Source organism: Elephas maximus, chromosome 12 (assembly GCF_024166365.1).
Source record: "Elephas maximus indicus isolate mEleMax1 chromosome 12, mEleMax1 primary haplotype, whole genome shotgun sequence".
Taxonomy (NCBI): domain Eukaryota; kingdom Metazoa; phylum Chordata; class Mammalia; order Proboscidea; family Elephantidae; genus Elephas; species Elephas maximus.
Window position 1 is genome coordinate 23,900,303 of NC_064830.1, and position 16,806 is coordinate 23,917,108.

Sequence of the window (16,806 nt, forward strand, 5' to 3'; positions counted from 1 at the left end):
AATCCTAACCCTACCCCTAAACCTAACACTAACCTTAACCTTGCCCCACCTGTAACCCTAAACCTCAACTTTACAATAACTCTGACCCTAAACCTCACCCTAAATATAATCCTAATCCTAACCGTGACCCTAAAACTAACCTAAACTTAACCCTAACTTTAACCCTACCATAAATTTAAACCTAACCCTAAACCCTAACCCTAACTCTAACCCTAACCCTAACCCTAGCCTAACCGTAACACTTTCCCAAAACCCTCACCTTAACTGTAAACGTAACTCTAACTCTTGCCCTAACCCTACACTTAACCCTAAATATTACCATACCCTAAACCAAACCGAAACACTAACCCCTAACCCTAGATCTAACCCTAATCCTTAGCCTAAACCTAACCTTAACCCTAAAACTAACACTAACCCTAAACATAAACCTAACCCTAACCTTGACCCTAACCTGAGCCCTAACCCCTAACCATAACCCTCACGCTTAATGTAAACTTCACCCTAACCCTAACCCTGAAACTAAACATAACACTAAATCTCCCCTAACCATAACCCTAATCCTAACAACAAACCTAACCCTAAACCTGACCCTAACTCCAACTCAAACCCTAATCCTAACCCTAAAACTTACCATACAAACTCAACTTTAATGGAAACCTAGCACTAACCCTCACCCTAACATCTAAACCTAACCCCAACACTTAACCTGACCCTATCTCTAAACTTAACCTAGCCCTAAGCCTAACCATGACTTAACCCTAACACATACCCTAACCCTAACCATACACCAATCTTAACCGTAAACCTAATCCTCACCTTAACCTTACCCCTAACCCCTAACCCCTAACCCTAACCCTAAGCTCAACCCTCACTCAATTTAAATTTCACCCTAACCCGAACCCTAAAGCGAACCCAACCCTAACCCTAAACGTAACCATAAACCTGACACTAAGGTTAACCCAGGCACCTAACCCTAACCCTAACACTAACCCTAACCCTAAACTTAACCCTAACCTGACCCTAACCTTAACTCAAACACCTAACCCTAACACTGAACCTAACCCTAACCCTCATCCTTAACCTAAACTTCACCCTAAACCTAAGCCTAACCCTAACCCTAAAACTAAACCTAACCCTAAACAATCCCCTAACTCTAGCCCGATCCATAAACTTAACAATGCCCCTAACCATAACACCCTAAAACATCAGCTTAACTGTAAACCTAACACTAACCCTCACACGAATCCCTAACCCTTTCCCTAACCCGAACCCTAACGCTGACCTAAACCTAACCCTTACCCTAACCCTAAACTTAAACATGACCTTAACTCTACCCTAACCCTAAACCTAAACCTAACAATACCTCTAATACTGACCCTAACCCTAACCCTAAACTCAGCACTAACTAGAACTCTAAACCTAAGCCTAACCCTAACCATAACCTACCCCAACCCTTTACCGTAAACCTAGCCTTAACCCGAAACTTACCCCTACCCTAAACCTAACCCTAACACTAACCTTAACCTTAACTCTAACCTTAACCCTAACTTTTACCCTAACCCTCACTATTAACTGAAACTTCACCCTAAACCTAACCCTAACTCTAATTCTAACCCTAACCATAACACTTACCCAAAACCCACACCTTAACTGTAAAAGTAACTCTAACTCTTACCCTAAACCTGAACTTAACCCTAAATATAACCCTACCCTAAACCTAACCAAAACACTAACCCCTAACCCTAACTCTAATACTAATCCTTAGCCTAAACCTAAGCTTAACCCTAAAAATAACCCTAACCCCTAACCCTAACTCTAACCCTAACCCTAAACCGAACCCTCACCCTTAACCAAAATTTCACCCTAACCATAACCCTAAACATACCCTAACTTCATTCAAACCCAAACCCTAACTAAAACTAACACTAAACCTAACGCTAAACCTAACCCTAACCCTAAAACTAAACCTAACCCTAACCCTGAACCTAATCTGAACCCTAACCCCTAACCCTAACCCTCACGCTTAACATAAACATCACCCTAACCCTAACCCTAAAAATAAACTTAACACAAAATCTCCCCCAACCCTGACCCTAAACCTAATCCTAACCATAAACTTAACCCTAAACCTGACCCTAAATCTAACTCTAACCTTAATCCTAACTCTAAAATTTACCCTACACACTCAGCTTAAATGGAAACCTAGCAATAACCCTCATCCTAACATCTAAACCTAACCCCAACCCTTAACCAAACCCTATCTCTAAACTTAATCTAACCTTAAACCTAACCATGACTTAACCCTAACTCTTACCCTAAACCTAACTCTAAACCTAACCTTAACCCTAAAATTAATCCTAAACTTATCCCTAACCCTAACCTCTAACACTAACTTTAAGCTCAACCCTCACCCTGAACTTAACCTTCACCCTAACGCTAACCCTGGACCGAACCCTAACCCTAAACCTAACCCTAAACCTGACCCTGACATTAACCCAAACACCTAACCCTAACACTAAGCCTAACCTAAACCTAACCCAAACACCTAACCCTAACCCTCATTCGTAACCTAAACTTCACCCTACACCTAAGCCGAACACTAACCCTAAAACTAAACCGAACCCTAAACTATCCCCTAATTCTAGCCCTAACCCTAAACCTAACCCTAAAACTAACCCTAACCCTAACTGTAACACCCTAAAGCATCAGCTTAACTGTAAACCTAACACTAACCCTCACACGAACCCCTAACCCTATCCGTCATCCTAAACCTAAGCCTGACCTAAACCTAACCCCTACCCTAACCATAAACTTAACCCGAACCTTAATTCTACCCTAACCCTAACCCTAAACCTAACGATAACTCTAAACCTGACCCTAACCCTAACCCTAAACCCTAGTACTAACTCTAACTCTAAACCTAACCCTAACCTAGCCCTACAATTACCGTAAACCTAGCCTTAACCCTAACCTTACCCATACCCTAACCCTAACCTTAAACCTAACCCTAACACTAACCTTAAGCCTACTCTAACCTTAACCCTAACCCTCACTATTAACTGAAGTTAACCCTAACAGTAAGCCTAACTCTAACTCTCACCCTAACCATAACAATTACCCTAAACCCTCACCTTAAATGTAAACCTAACCCTAACCCTCACCCTAACCCTTAACCATATACCCAACCCTAAACGTAACGCTATCTATACCTCATATTATCCCTAACCCTAACCCTAACATGAACAGTAACCCTAATCTAACCCTAACCCTAACAATAACTCTAAACTTAACCCTACCATAACCATAAACCTAACCCTAACAACCTAAAACTAACCTCTAAAACGAAGTATAATCCTCACCGTAATCTTAACCCTTATCTTAAGCCTCACCCTTAACCTAAACTTCACTCTAATCCTAAACCTAAAACTCACTCTAACCCTAAATGTAACCCCTAAACCTGACCCGAACCCTAAACCTAACCTTAAAACTAACCTGAACACAAACTCAAACTCTAGCCCTAACCCTAAGAATAACCCTCACCCCATCCTAAACTTCATCCAAACCCTAACCCTAACCTTAACCGTAAACCTAAACCTAACCCAAACCCTAACCTTAAACCTAACTCTAACCATAACACTAGTCCACCTGTAACCCTAAACCTAAGCCTTACAATAGCCCAGAACCTAACCCTAAACCTAGTCCTAATCCTAAACCTAGACCTAATCCTAACCCGAAACCTAACTCTAACCTTGATCCTAAATAGAACACTAACTCTAATTCTAAACCTGAACCTAAAGCTAAATCTTACCCTACACCTAACCCTACCCTAAAACTAACCCTAACTCTAACCCTAATCATAACACTTACCCTAAACCCTCACCTTAACTGTAAAATTAACCGTAACCCTCACCCTAACCCCTAACCGTATCCCCCAAACCTAAACTTAATGCTGTCCCTAACCCTAAACCTAACACTAACCTTAACCACTAAGCCCTAACAATAACCCTAACCCTAACCCCTAACACCAAAGACTAACCCAAACATTAACCCTAACTCTAACACTGATCTGAAACCTAATCATAAACCTAACCCTAACCCTAAACCAAACCTAACCAGAACCAGAACCGCAATGCCTAACCGGAACCCTCACCCAAACCCTAACCCAAAACTACTCCTCTAATCCCTAACACCTTACCATAACCATAATCCTAAGCCTACCCATCCCTAACCCTAAACCTAACCCTCACCCCAACCACAACGCCTAACACAAACCGTAACCCTAACCCTAACCGTAGCACTAAACTTAACCCTAATCTAAAATCTAACCCTAACCCTAAAACTAAACAGGACCTGTAAACTTAACCCTAACCCTAAACATAACTTTAACAGTAACCTGAAAACTAACCCAAACCTTAGCCATAACCTTAACCCTCACCCTCACCCTATCTTAAATTTCACTCTATTCCTAACCTAAAGCTCACCCTAACTTTAACCCTAACCCTACCCCTAAACCTAACCCTAACCTTAACCTTGGCCCACCTGTAATACCCTAATCCTAACCCTTACAATAACTCTGACCCTAGCCCTCACCCTTACCCTAACCCTAACCCTTAACCTTAACCTAAACTTCACACTAACCCTAAGCCTAAACCTAACCCTAACCCTAACATAACCCCTAACCCTGAACCGAACCCTAAACCTAACCTTAACTCTAACCTGAACACAAACGCAAGCTCTAGACCTAACCCTAAAAACACCAACACCCTATCCTAAACTTCATCCAAACCGTAACCATAACCTTAACCCTAAACCTAAACCTAACCCAAACCCTAAACTTAAATCTAACTCTAACCATAATGCAACCCCACCTGTAACCCTAAAACTAACCCTTACAATAGCCCTGAACCTAACCATACCACTTACCCGAAACCCTAACCCAAACCCTAAAGCAAACAATAACACAAACCCTATCATGAACCCTAACCAGAACCCTAAACCTGAACATTATCCCTAGCCCTAGCCCTAGGTCTTAGCCCTAACCCTAGCCATAGCCCTATTCCTAGCCCTAACCCTAATCCTAACCGTAACCCTAAACCTAACCCTAACCCCTAACACTAAACCCTAACCCTAACCCTAAACCCTAACACTAACCCTAACACTAACCATAAACCCTAACCCTAAACCCAAACCCTAACCCTAACCCCGAGCCTAACCCTAAACCCTAAACCGTAAGCCCTAACCCTAACCCTAAACCCTGGCCCTAAAACCCTGGCCCTAGCCCTAGCCCTAACAACAAGCTCTAGCTCTAGCCTTAGCCCTAAACCTAACCCTAAACCTAACCCTAACCACTTACCCCTAACCCTAACCCTAAACCCTAAAACCTAACCCTAAATCCAAACCCTAAACCTAACCCTGACCCTAACCCCTAACCCTGACCCAGACCCTGACCCTGACCCTAAACCCTGACAATGACCCTAAACCCTGACCATGACCCTAACCCTGACCATGATCCTAACCCTGACCCTAAACCCTGACCCTGACACTAAAAACTGACCCTGACCCTAAACTCTAACACTAAACACTAAACCCTAACCCCTAGCCCGAACCTGTAGCCCTAACCTTACCCCTAACCCTAACCCTAACCCTAACCCTAAACCCTAAACCCTAACCCTAAAAACAAACACTAAACCTAACCCTTACCCTAAACCCTAACCCTGACCCTGACCCTGGCCCTGACCCTAAACTCTGACCATGACCCTAAACCCTGACAATGACCCTAACCCTGACCATGACACTAACCCTGACCCTAAACCCTGACCCTGACCCTAACCCTAAACTCTAACACTAAGCACTAAACCCTAACCCCTGGCCCTAACCCATAGGCCTAACCTTACCCCTAACTCTAATCCCTAACCCTAAACCGTAATCCCTAACCCTAAACCCTAGAACCTAATCCTAACCCTAACCCTAAACCCTAAAACCTAACCTTAACCCCTAAACCTGAACCCTAACCATAACCCTAACACTAAACTAAACCCTAAACCCTAACCCAAACCCTAACCTGTGTAGGGAGTGAGAAGGTGGGAGGGACTAGGCTGGGCGCTGTGAAGGGAGTCAGGAGGTGGGAGAGACCATGCAGGGCACTGTATAGGGAGTGAGAGACCAGGCAGGGTACTGTAAAGGGAGTAAGATGGTGGGACAAAACAGACAGAAACCTGTGTAGGGAGTGAAGAGCTGAGAGACCAGACAGAGACCTTTGTAGGGATTGAGGAGGTGGGTGAGCAGAGGCAGGGCCCTGTGTAGGGAGTGAGGAGGTGGGAGATACAAGGCAGGGGCCTGAGTAGGGAGTGAGGAGATAGAAGAGACCAGGCAGGGACAGGTGTAGGAAGTGAGGAGGTGGGAGGGACCAGGAAGGGCCCTGTGTAGGGAGTGAGGATGTGGAAGAGTACAGGCAGAGAACTGTGTAGGGAGTAAGGAGGTGGGACAGACCAGGCAGAGACCTTTAAAGGGATGGAGGAGGTGGGAGAGAACAGGCAGGGCCCTGTCTAAGGAGTGAGGAGGTGGGAGAACCCAGGCAGGGCCCTGAGTAGGGAGTAAAGAGTTGAAAAGACCAGGCAGGGCCCTGTTTAGGGGGTGAGGAGGTGGGAGAGACCAGGCAGGGCCCTGTGTACAGAGTGAGTAGGTGGGAGAGAAGAGGCAGGGCTCTGTGTAAGGAGTGATGAGTTGGGAGAGACCAGGCAGAGCCCTGTGTAGGGAGTGAGGAGGTGGGAGAGACCAGGCAGGGACTTGTGTAGGTCATGAGGAGGTGGGAGAGACCTGGCAGGGCCCTGTGTAGGGAGTGAGTATCTTGGAGAGAAGAGGCAGAGACCTGTGTAGGGACTGAGAAGGTGGAGAGACAAGGCAGGGCCCTGTGTAGGGAGTGAGGGGGTGTGAGAAACCAGTCAGAGCCCTGTGTAGGTAGTGAGGAGGTGGGAGAGACCAGGCAGGGCCCAGTGTAGGAAGTGAGGAGGTGGGAGAAACCACCCAGAGACCTGTGTAGGGACTGAGGAGGTGGGAGAGAACAGGCAGAGCCCTGTGTAGGTAGTGAGGAGGTGGGAAAGATCAGGCAGGGCCCTGTGTAGGAGTGATGAGGCGGGAGAGACTAGGCAGGACCCTGTGTATGATGTTAGGAGGCAGGGGCTTCCAGGCAGGGCACTGTCTAGGGAGTGAGTTGTTGTTAGAGACCACACAGGGCCCTGTGTAGGGAGTGAAGATGTGGGAGAGACCAGGCAGAGAACTGCATAGGGAGAGAGGAGGTGGCAGAGACGAGGCAGGGCCTTGTGTAGGGAGTGAGGATGTGGGAGAGACCACGCATGGCCCTGTTTAGGGAGTAAGGAGGTGTAGAGACTAGTCAGTGCCCTGTTAAGAGATTGAGCAGGTGCAAAAGACCATCATGGCCCTGTGTATGGAGTGAGGAGGTGGGAGAGAACAGGCAGATACCTGTGTATGGAGTGAGAAGAGGGGAGACAACAGAGAAGGGCCCTGTGTAGGGAGGTAAGAGGTGGAGAACCAGGCAGAGACCTGCATAGGGAGTGAGGAGGTTGGAGAGACCAGGCAGGTCCCTGTCTAGGGAGTGAGGAGTTAGGAGAGATCAGTCAGGGCCCTGTGTAGAGAGTGAGGAGGTGGGAGATAACAGGCAGAGAACAGTGTAGGGAGTGAGGAGGTGGGAGAGATAAGGCAGGGCCCTGTGTGGTGAGCGAGGAGATAGAAGAGACCAGGCAGGGCCCTATAATGTGAGTGAGGTGGTGGGAGAGACAAAGCAGGGCCCTGTGTAGGGAGTGAGGAGGTGGGAGAGACCAGGCTGGGCCCTGTGTAGGGAGTGTGGGGGTGGGAGAGACCAGGCTGGGCCCTGGGTAGGGAGTGAGTAGGTGGGAGAGAATAGGCAGAAACCTGTGTAGGAAGTGAGAAAAGGGAGACAGCAGGCAGGGCCCTTTGTAGGGAGTGAAGAGGTGGGAGAAGCATTCAGAGACCTTCATAGGGAGTGAGGATGTGGGAGAGACCAGACAGGGCCCTGTGTAGGGAGTGAGGAGGCCAGAGATCAGGCAGGTTCCTATGTATGGAGTAAGGATGTGGGAGAGACCTGGCTGGGCCCTGTGCAGGGAGTGAGGAGGTGGGAAAGAGGAGGCAGGGCCCTGTGTAGGGAGTGGGTAGGTGGGAAAGAGGAGGCAGGTCCTTGTGTAGGGAGTGAGGAGGTGGGAGAGACCAGGCAGAGCCCTTTGTAGGGACTGAGGAGGTGGGAGAGAACAGGCAGGGCACTGTGTATGGAAGGAGGAAGTGGGATAGACCAGGCAGAGCCCTGTGTGGGGAGTGAGGAGGTGGGAGAGACCAGGCAGGGACCTGTGTTGGGAGTGAGGAGGTGGGAGAGACCAGCCAGGGCCCTGAGTAGGGAGTGAGGAGGTGGAGGAGAGCAGGCAGGGTCCTCAGTACAGAGTAAGGATATGGCAGCGACCAGGCAGGGCCCTGTGTAGGGAGTGAGGATGTAGGAGAGACCAGACAGGGCCATGTGTATGGAGTAAGGAGATGGGGAGACCAGGCATTGCCCTGTTAAAGGATTCAGCAGGTGGGAGAGACCATCAGGGCCCTGTGTAGGGAGTGAGGAAGTGGGAGAGAACAGTCAGACACCTGTGTAGTGAGTGAGGAGGTGTGAGAGATGACCCAGAGACCTGTGTAGGGACTGAGGAGGTGGGAGAGACCAGGCAGGGCTCTGTAAAGTGAGTGAGGTGGTGGGAGAGACAAGGCAGGGCCCTGTCTAGGGAGTGAGGAGGTGGGAGAGACTAGGCAGAGACCTGTGTAGGTAGTCAGAATGTGGGAGGAATTAGTAAGGGCTCTGTGTAAGGAGTGATGAGGTGGGAAAGAGCAGGCTGGGCCCTGTGTAGGGAATGAGGAGGTGGAAGAGACCAGGCAGGGCCCTGTGTAGGTAGTGAGGAGGTGGGAGAGATCAGGCAGGGCCCTGTGTAGGTTGGGAGGATGTGGGAGAAACCAGGCAGGGCTCTGTGTAAGGAGTGGTGAGGTGGGAGAGACCAGGCAGGACCCTGTGCAGGGTGTGAGAACGTGGCAGAGACCAGGCAGGGCCCTGATAGGGACTAAGGAGGTGGGAGAGACCAGGCAGGGCCCTGTGTAAGGAGTGAGGATTTAGGAGAGACCAGGCAGGGCCCTGTGTAGGGAGTAAGGATGTGGGAGAGACCAGGCAGGACCCTGTGTAGGGAGTGAGGAGGTGGGAGAGACCAGGCAGAGACTTGTGTGGGGTGTGAGGAGGTGTGACTGATCAGGAGAAGGCCCAGGTGTGTAGACTTAAGGACTAAGTGGCTCTGTTGGAATAGGCTTGATGGCACCTAACAACAACAGTTAAAAAACAATGAAATAAAATACAATGAATGGTACAAAAGGTGAATAGAAATTTAAAAACATGAACTCATCTGTATTTCAAATGAATCTCATAATCACACTGGAGAATGAACAAACAAAAAAGAATCAGTCCATGTAAATTGAAATACAATACCTTGGATATATATATATATATATATATATATATATATATATATATATGATAGATTAAAACCAAACCCTTCACCGTCAAGTTGATTCCAACTCATAGTGATCCCATAGGACAGAGTAGAACTCTTTCCAAGGAGCACCTGGTGGATTTGAACTGCCAAACTTTTGGTTAGCAGCTGAAATCTTAACCACTATGCTACCAGGATTTCCATAGATTAAAACAGCTAGCTGCAAAGAATGTTTAAATCTATTTAGGTATGAGTGTAGCAATTCTGAAAGTGTTTTTGTGTGTATTATAGAACTAAGAAACACTGGTGGTACAGCAGTTAAGCGCTCGGTTGCTAACTGAAAGGTCAGGGGTTAGAACCCATCATCCAGTCCACAGGAGAAAGATGTAGCAGCCTGCTTCCATAAAGAATACAGCCTTGGAAATCCTATGGGGCGGTTCTACTCTGTCCTATACGGTTGCTAGGAGTCAGAGTCCGCTCGAAGGCAACAGGTTTCATTTTTTTGTTTTTTGGTTATTATATCACTATTGAAATTATTGATATCTAGAGTTTTCCCTCCTGGAGAAAGGAGATACAGATCCTTAAGGGGAGAGGACAGTTGCCAGGGAGTTAGATTAGAATTACAGTTATTAGCATCTCTTATGGATTGAATCGTGTCCCCCCAAAATTTGTGTCAACTTGGCTAGTCCATGATTCCCAGTATTGTGTGCTTGTCCACCATCTTGTCATCTGATGTGATTGTCCTATGGGTTGCAAAATCCTACTTGTACGATGTTAACGGGGAAAGACTCAATCTACAAGATGAGGCTGGGTTTTAAGTCAATTTCTTTTGAGATATAAAAGAGAGAAGCAAGCAGAGAGAAAGGGGGCCTCATACACCAAGATAGTAGTGCCGGGAGCAGAGCGTGTCCTCTGGACCTGGGGTCTCTGTGCTGAGTAGCTCCTAGTCCAGGGCCAGTTTGATGACAAGGACCATCCTCCACAGCCAACAGAGAGAAAAAGCCTTCCCCTGGGGCTGATGCCCTGAATCTGGCCTTCTAGCCTACTAGACTATGAGAGAAAACTCTGTTTGTTGAAGCCATCCACTAGTGGTATTTCTGTTATAGCAGCACTAGGTAACTAAGATAGCATCTATTCATAACGTGCACATATAGAAAACAAAAATCTTCAAAACCGGGCCCATAAACAGCATCATGATAAATGGTGAAGAAACTGAAGTTTTCATACTAGCATAGTGGTGAACCTTTTGCAATATATTAAAATAGTAATTAGTTTAAATAAGCAGGTACAGTGTAGTGAATTACTAATATATAGTCCTTCTAGCCATGGCCTCCTAGCTCTCATAAAAGGATTCGGTGGGACTATGCAAATAAGATGCTTGTAGCCCACCGAGATTGGAAAGCTTGCTAATATAATGCAAATAAGGTGCACGGAACCTTGCAGGGGTGGGGGGTGTGGGACTGTGCAAAGGAAGATTTATGGAACCATAATGAGGGGATTGGTCAGTTTTGCCATCCAGCTATGCTTAAAGGGAGCTAATATAATACCATGTCAGAAGGGAGGCTTCACTACCATCAAGAAGAGCCAGGAACGGAGCTTGTCCTTTGGAATTTAAGAAGTTCCCCAGCAAACACCTAAGCATTATCTCTTTTCTGTCAGCTAAATAAGCAGAATTTATTTAGACTTTGCTAAGTAATGATCAGTTCTGTATTCAAAGCTTCCAATTCAGTTGGACCAGCTGGGGCGGGGCCAAGATGGCTGACTAGGTTGAAGCTACCTCGGATCCCTCTTGCAACAAAGACTCGGAAAAACAAGTGAATTGATCACATACATGACAATCTACAAACCCTGACCACCAAACACAGATCTAGGGAGTTGACCTGAGTGACAGAAACTGAGAACAAGCAACCACGGGGAAGCAGCGACTGTTTTTGGAGCCTGGAGGCAGCGTCCCAGTCAGAAAACCTTGGCGCTGGGCTTTGGACTAGACGCAGGGGAGCTGAGCACGGCATCCTGAGACAGTGCAAACATGGGACGCAGCCCTAGCCCCCAGAAGTGACCTCGGGGGAAGCCCAGCCAGGGCACGCAGGCAGCGCAGCGAAGCAGCCGACAGGAGGAGAGGTCACCTGGAGGCAGCGACTGGTTTTGGAGCCTGGAGTGTTTGGAGCCTGGAGTGCGGTGTCCCAGCCAGGGAACCTTGGCCCTGGGCTTTGGACTGGGAGTGGAGAAACTGACCACAGCTTCTGAGACAGCACAAGCACAGGACGCGGGCCTGACCCTCAGGGGCAATCTCGACCCAGCCAACACACACAGGCTACACACCCCTCGGGAATCTCAGATAAAACAGTCTTCACCAAGCAAGATAAGTAACTTTGTCTATATTCCTGGGTGCTACTCTCTCCTTTTTTTTACTCTCTCCTATCTGTCTGATCCCTCCCCTCCCCTTCCCAGGCGGCTGCATTAACACCGGAATTTCCTGGGCCAGAGAGTGAAGTGCTCTGTGGTTTTTTGTTTCTTTGATTTTTCTTTTGTCTTTTCCTAGCCATTCTCCTGGCCTGTGAGAAGCAGCTATGAAAAACGCAGGGAACAAAAATCCTTCCCTGGCTTCCCAAAATTGGACTAAAAATACAGACCCAGCTCCAGCCAAGCATATGAGATCCACAGTCTTGGGCTTTCATCCCTACAGGGAACAAGGTGGCGATTAGAATGCAAAGGCAATTCTGATAGTGATCTGACTGCAGTTGTTTTAGGGGATTACTGGAAAGACAAGTTTCCCAGGTCTGATATCTCTACCTATTAAACAGAGCCCTCACTGACCCACAACAGGGAACTGAGGGCTAAAGCTCCACCCAAACCACCTAGCCTCCTGCCATAGAGGTCTGAGGAAAGTGACACCTACTAATCTGTAGAGGTACATGCATTGGGTACCTAAGGTACAGCTGCAGAGGCCACCCACCAAAGTGCTTTAGGAATAGAGACACACCTACCTCACTGGCACTTGGGGGAAGCCTGTCAGCATCCTGCCCCCCCCCCGGAGTGTGACTCCCTGCTGCTACTAGAATATGGTGCACACAACTATCACCACTACTCCTCTAAGTGAATAGATGACAGTCTACACCACACACTTGGTGACTCAAAATCAGATTCTACTCAAGAATAGTGAATGAACTCTTAGGCTTATATATCTGGTAACAGCTCAAACCACCTGGTAATAGCACATAAGTGATTCAAAGGCTACAACAATCAAGACAGCACAATCTAGTAGCCCATCTACATATATTGAAAGAAAACAAAACAAGATAAGACTCAGTGAGCAAATATAAAATAAATCATTGTAGTATCTTATAGATGGCTCGGAGACCGCAGTCGATATCAAACCACAAAAAGAAGCAGACCATGATTGCTTCTACAACTCCCCAAATTAAAGAATCAAAATCTTTCCCAAATGAAGATACAATCCTGGAATTGCCAGATGCAGAATATAAAAAACTAATTTACAGAATGCTTCAAGACATCAGGGATGACCTCATAACGGAAATAAGGCAATCTACAGAAAAAGCCAAGGAACACACTGATAAAGCAGTTGAAGAAATCAAAAAGATTATTCAAGAACATAGTGGAAAAAAGTTGGACCAGCTGCAAACACACCACTAAATTTTCATGTCAAAATTGTTTACACTTTTTATTTTAGAAATACTGCCTTAGTTAGATTGTATCAAGTGTGTGAGACTAGAAACTGACATAAAGAAAGTTTCACAGTTAATTGCCAACCTTGCAAATCTCACCTCCTTTCCTGCCATTGCTTTCATGAGAAGCCATCTCTATGTTTTGTTAAATATGTCTTTGTTTTGCCTGAAAGGCCTGCAAGCCAGCTGAATTCATGCTCTCCCACAGCTCTTTCCTTCAATAAATTTAATTTGTTTAAATACCAGAGTATTGGTCCAGCAACTTCACTAGGACAAACCCCCACCCAAGTGTTTGGGTGGTACTATGCGAATAGGGTAATTGTAGCCCACCAAGAGGACTGGTCAGCTTTGCCATCCTGCTAGACTTGAAATAAGCCACCTTGGAGGTGGGCAAGGGAGGATTGTACAATCACCAAGGAAGAAAAGCCAGGCGTCCAGAGTGTGGCCTTTGGACCTAGGATACCTGCACTGAGAAGCTCCTGGAACCAGGAGACAGACAGAGAGCGAGCTGTAACCCTGAAGCCAGTGAAAAGAGTGGCAGGAGAGACTGACAGGAGACCCTGCAGTGTGCTTCCAAGCCCATGGAAAAAGAAAGCTGAGTGCCTGGGGTGCCTCTGGGGACTGATTGGCAGGGACTAAAGGAGCTTCGTAACACTTGCCTGAAAGAGGCAGAGGCCTAGGGCCAAAGAGAAGTATGCCGGCGAGCACAGCAGAAAAGAGGCTGTCCTGATGGAAGAACTGTCCGCTGAGTGTTCCTGAGCCTGGACTGTAACCTGTTACTTACCTAGTAAACCCCATAATTGTCAGTACTGTCTATGAGCTCCGTGTGGCCATTGCAATGAATTCTTGAACCCAGCAGAGAACTAGAGAGTGCTGCTGGAGGGTGAGTTGGTGTCAGAATTGGTAAAGATGGCAGAAAGAGGAGGCGTGTCTGATCTCCACCTCATATGAATCAGCCTGGGGCTGATGTTGATCTTGATTCTCTCTCCTCCCCTTTAAGAAGTTAGTGGAGGACTGACACCACCAGGCCATTTAGGCAGCAGGGTTTTGTGCAACCTATTTATGCCACTGTGCAGCAACATGCACTTTGGGAACATCTATATCAACTTAGGATAACTATTTGATATATACTTGCTTTGATAATATTTTACCCAAAGTCATTTTTGACGCATGTTGATTTGGTATCCCACAAAGCCTCTCACCCCAGGCAGCTGCCTTAATAGTCCACCCCTTAATTCAGCACTGTCAACAACTGGTTTCTTTTTCAGTCCTCATGGGAGAAGCCCCCCAAACACAGGAAGGTGAGAACACTGCCAACACGTACTCACAAAGAGAACTGAGTGGGGTTTTACCTTGTACCTTCACCCTGACCCTACAACTCTGACCCTTATCCCAATGGTAAAACCCTAACCCTTGCATTGACTCTCACCCTGAAATGGCCTTAACCCTAACCCTGATTCTAGCCTTAACCTTAACACTCCAGACATCATCCACCTTCCTCTTCTCAGAGGATATATGCTGTGCTGTGTTCTGCTTCAAACACTGCACCTTCCCTTTCTGGTCCCTGCTTCCTTGCAGGCTTCACTCAATGGAAACTGGTAAAGTTAGGTCTGAAACAAGGTGAGTTCCTTCCAGCCTTGACACACGTTTTGTTATGCACACGAGTGACAGCACACTTCCCACTAAAGGGCTTCAAGGAGATGCTGTGTTCTGAACTCATTGGCCATGTTCATTCTTGCTAATGGCTTTCCCACGAAAGTACAGAGATTACTGGTCTTGGAGCAGATATCTCCTCCAATGGGCTCAAAAACAAACAAACAAAAAAACAAACCCCAAACCCGTTGCCATCCAGCCAATTCCAACTCATAGCGACCCTATAAGACAGAGTAGAATTGCCCCATAAAGTTTCCAAGGAGCACTTGGTGGATTCCAACTGCCTATCTTCTGGTGGGCAGCCATAGCACTTAAACACTACATCACCAGGGTTTCCCCAATGGGCTCGCTTCCCTCTAAATCAGTCACTGTGGAGTCTACTCCATCTTATGGCCACTCCATGTGTGTCAAAGCAGAACTGTGCTCCATAGGGTTTTCCATGACTGATTTTTTCAGAAGTACATCACCAGGTTTTTCTTCCAAGACACCTCTGGATGGATTTGACTGCCAACTTCTCATTTAGCAGCTGAGCGTGTCACCATTTGCACCACCCGGGGACTCCCTGCTTCTCTCTGGGGGGTGGGGGTGGTCGACACAAAGCTCTGTGCAGACCATGCTTATTGCTGTCCCTCCTGTTGAAACTGAATGTGTAAATCTTCCCCAGTGGCTTTATTGATGGAGGCCAAAATCACAAGAATCAATTAGTGCGGTGGTAGATGAGACACTCTCAAGAGGGGCAGAGGGGGGACACGTTAATATTAATATCCATACCTTAAATGGTAAAATGTCTCCCTTTCCATTCCCACATACTACCTTTTGTTGAAGTCAACATCTCCAGCACAGGCAATTATACTAGAGTTCCAGCCTGAAATCTGACATAGGAAGAAAAAGAAAGCATGAAAGTTCTAGGTGCCTGTTAGCGCCAAGATACCAACTTGCTCTTTAATATCTTGGTGGCAAAACTGTCTGGATAAGGTCACATGCTGGACACAAACTCAGGGCGGGAAAGGGGTGCAGGCTGAGCCAGGTGTGGGGTTTCAGGGAAGCTTGTTCTTGAGAACGCTTAGCACAGGGCAAACAACACGACACAGCAGGTGCAGGAGCTGCGAGACACAGAACCAGGATGCAAACCGAGGGGCCTCCAGAAGTGGAGCTGCAGCAGACCGCCAGGGGCCTGGGGTGAGCTTAGGCTACCACACAAAGACTTCAATGGATGGGGTGGGGCAGTGCAGACGTCTCGGTCTCTATGTTCGAAGCCCCTCGAGCCACAGGTACCTACTCCCCAGGGGCCATCTGCTCACCTGGATGGATGGGCCCCCCGCCTCCTCAGAACCCTGCCCGTTTCTCGGGCCGCCTGTGCGTGGTATTCACCTGGGGTCGCGGTACCCACCTGGGAGGGCGGTGGCCCGATGGGTGGCCGCGCGTGGCCTCCTGGGCTGGGAACTGCACCGAGAGCTGATTACGCTGGGCGGCACTCCCTGGCCTGGGAGCCACGTTGCAGACAGATTGCTCCCACAGCGGTTCTGGCTCTGTGTTGTCACCCAGGTTTTCACGGAGCAGAAGCGAGAGGGGCTACCCCTGAGCTTGGGGTCCACTGTGGCACATTACCGCCCACATGCCTGCAGCCCCTTCCGAGGGTAGGGCGGACATTCCCCTTTCGGCCACGCAGGGAGCCCCTCCAGCGACAGGGGCTCGGTGAGCTTCCAAGTCCCCTAGGCGCCCGGTGCGCAAAGTCAGAGGTCGAGCATAGGAGCTGGATGGGCGGGGTCTGAAGGCTTGCGAGTAGGCCCAGGGTGAGTGGGGTCAGAGGTTGTGGGTAGGCGCGGAGTTCCAGGGCATCATTCAAAACAGCCAGAACTGGAAGCAAAAGTACACCAACCCACCTGGTGAGTGATAAACAATGTTGTTATTAGTTGGCACCGAGT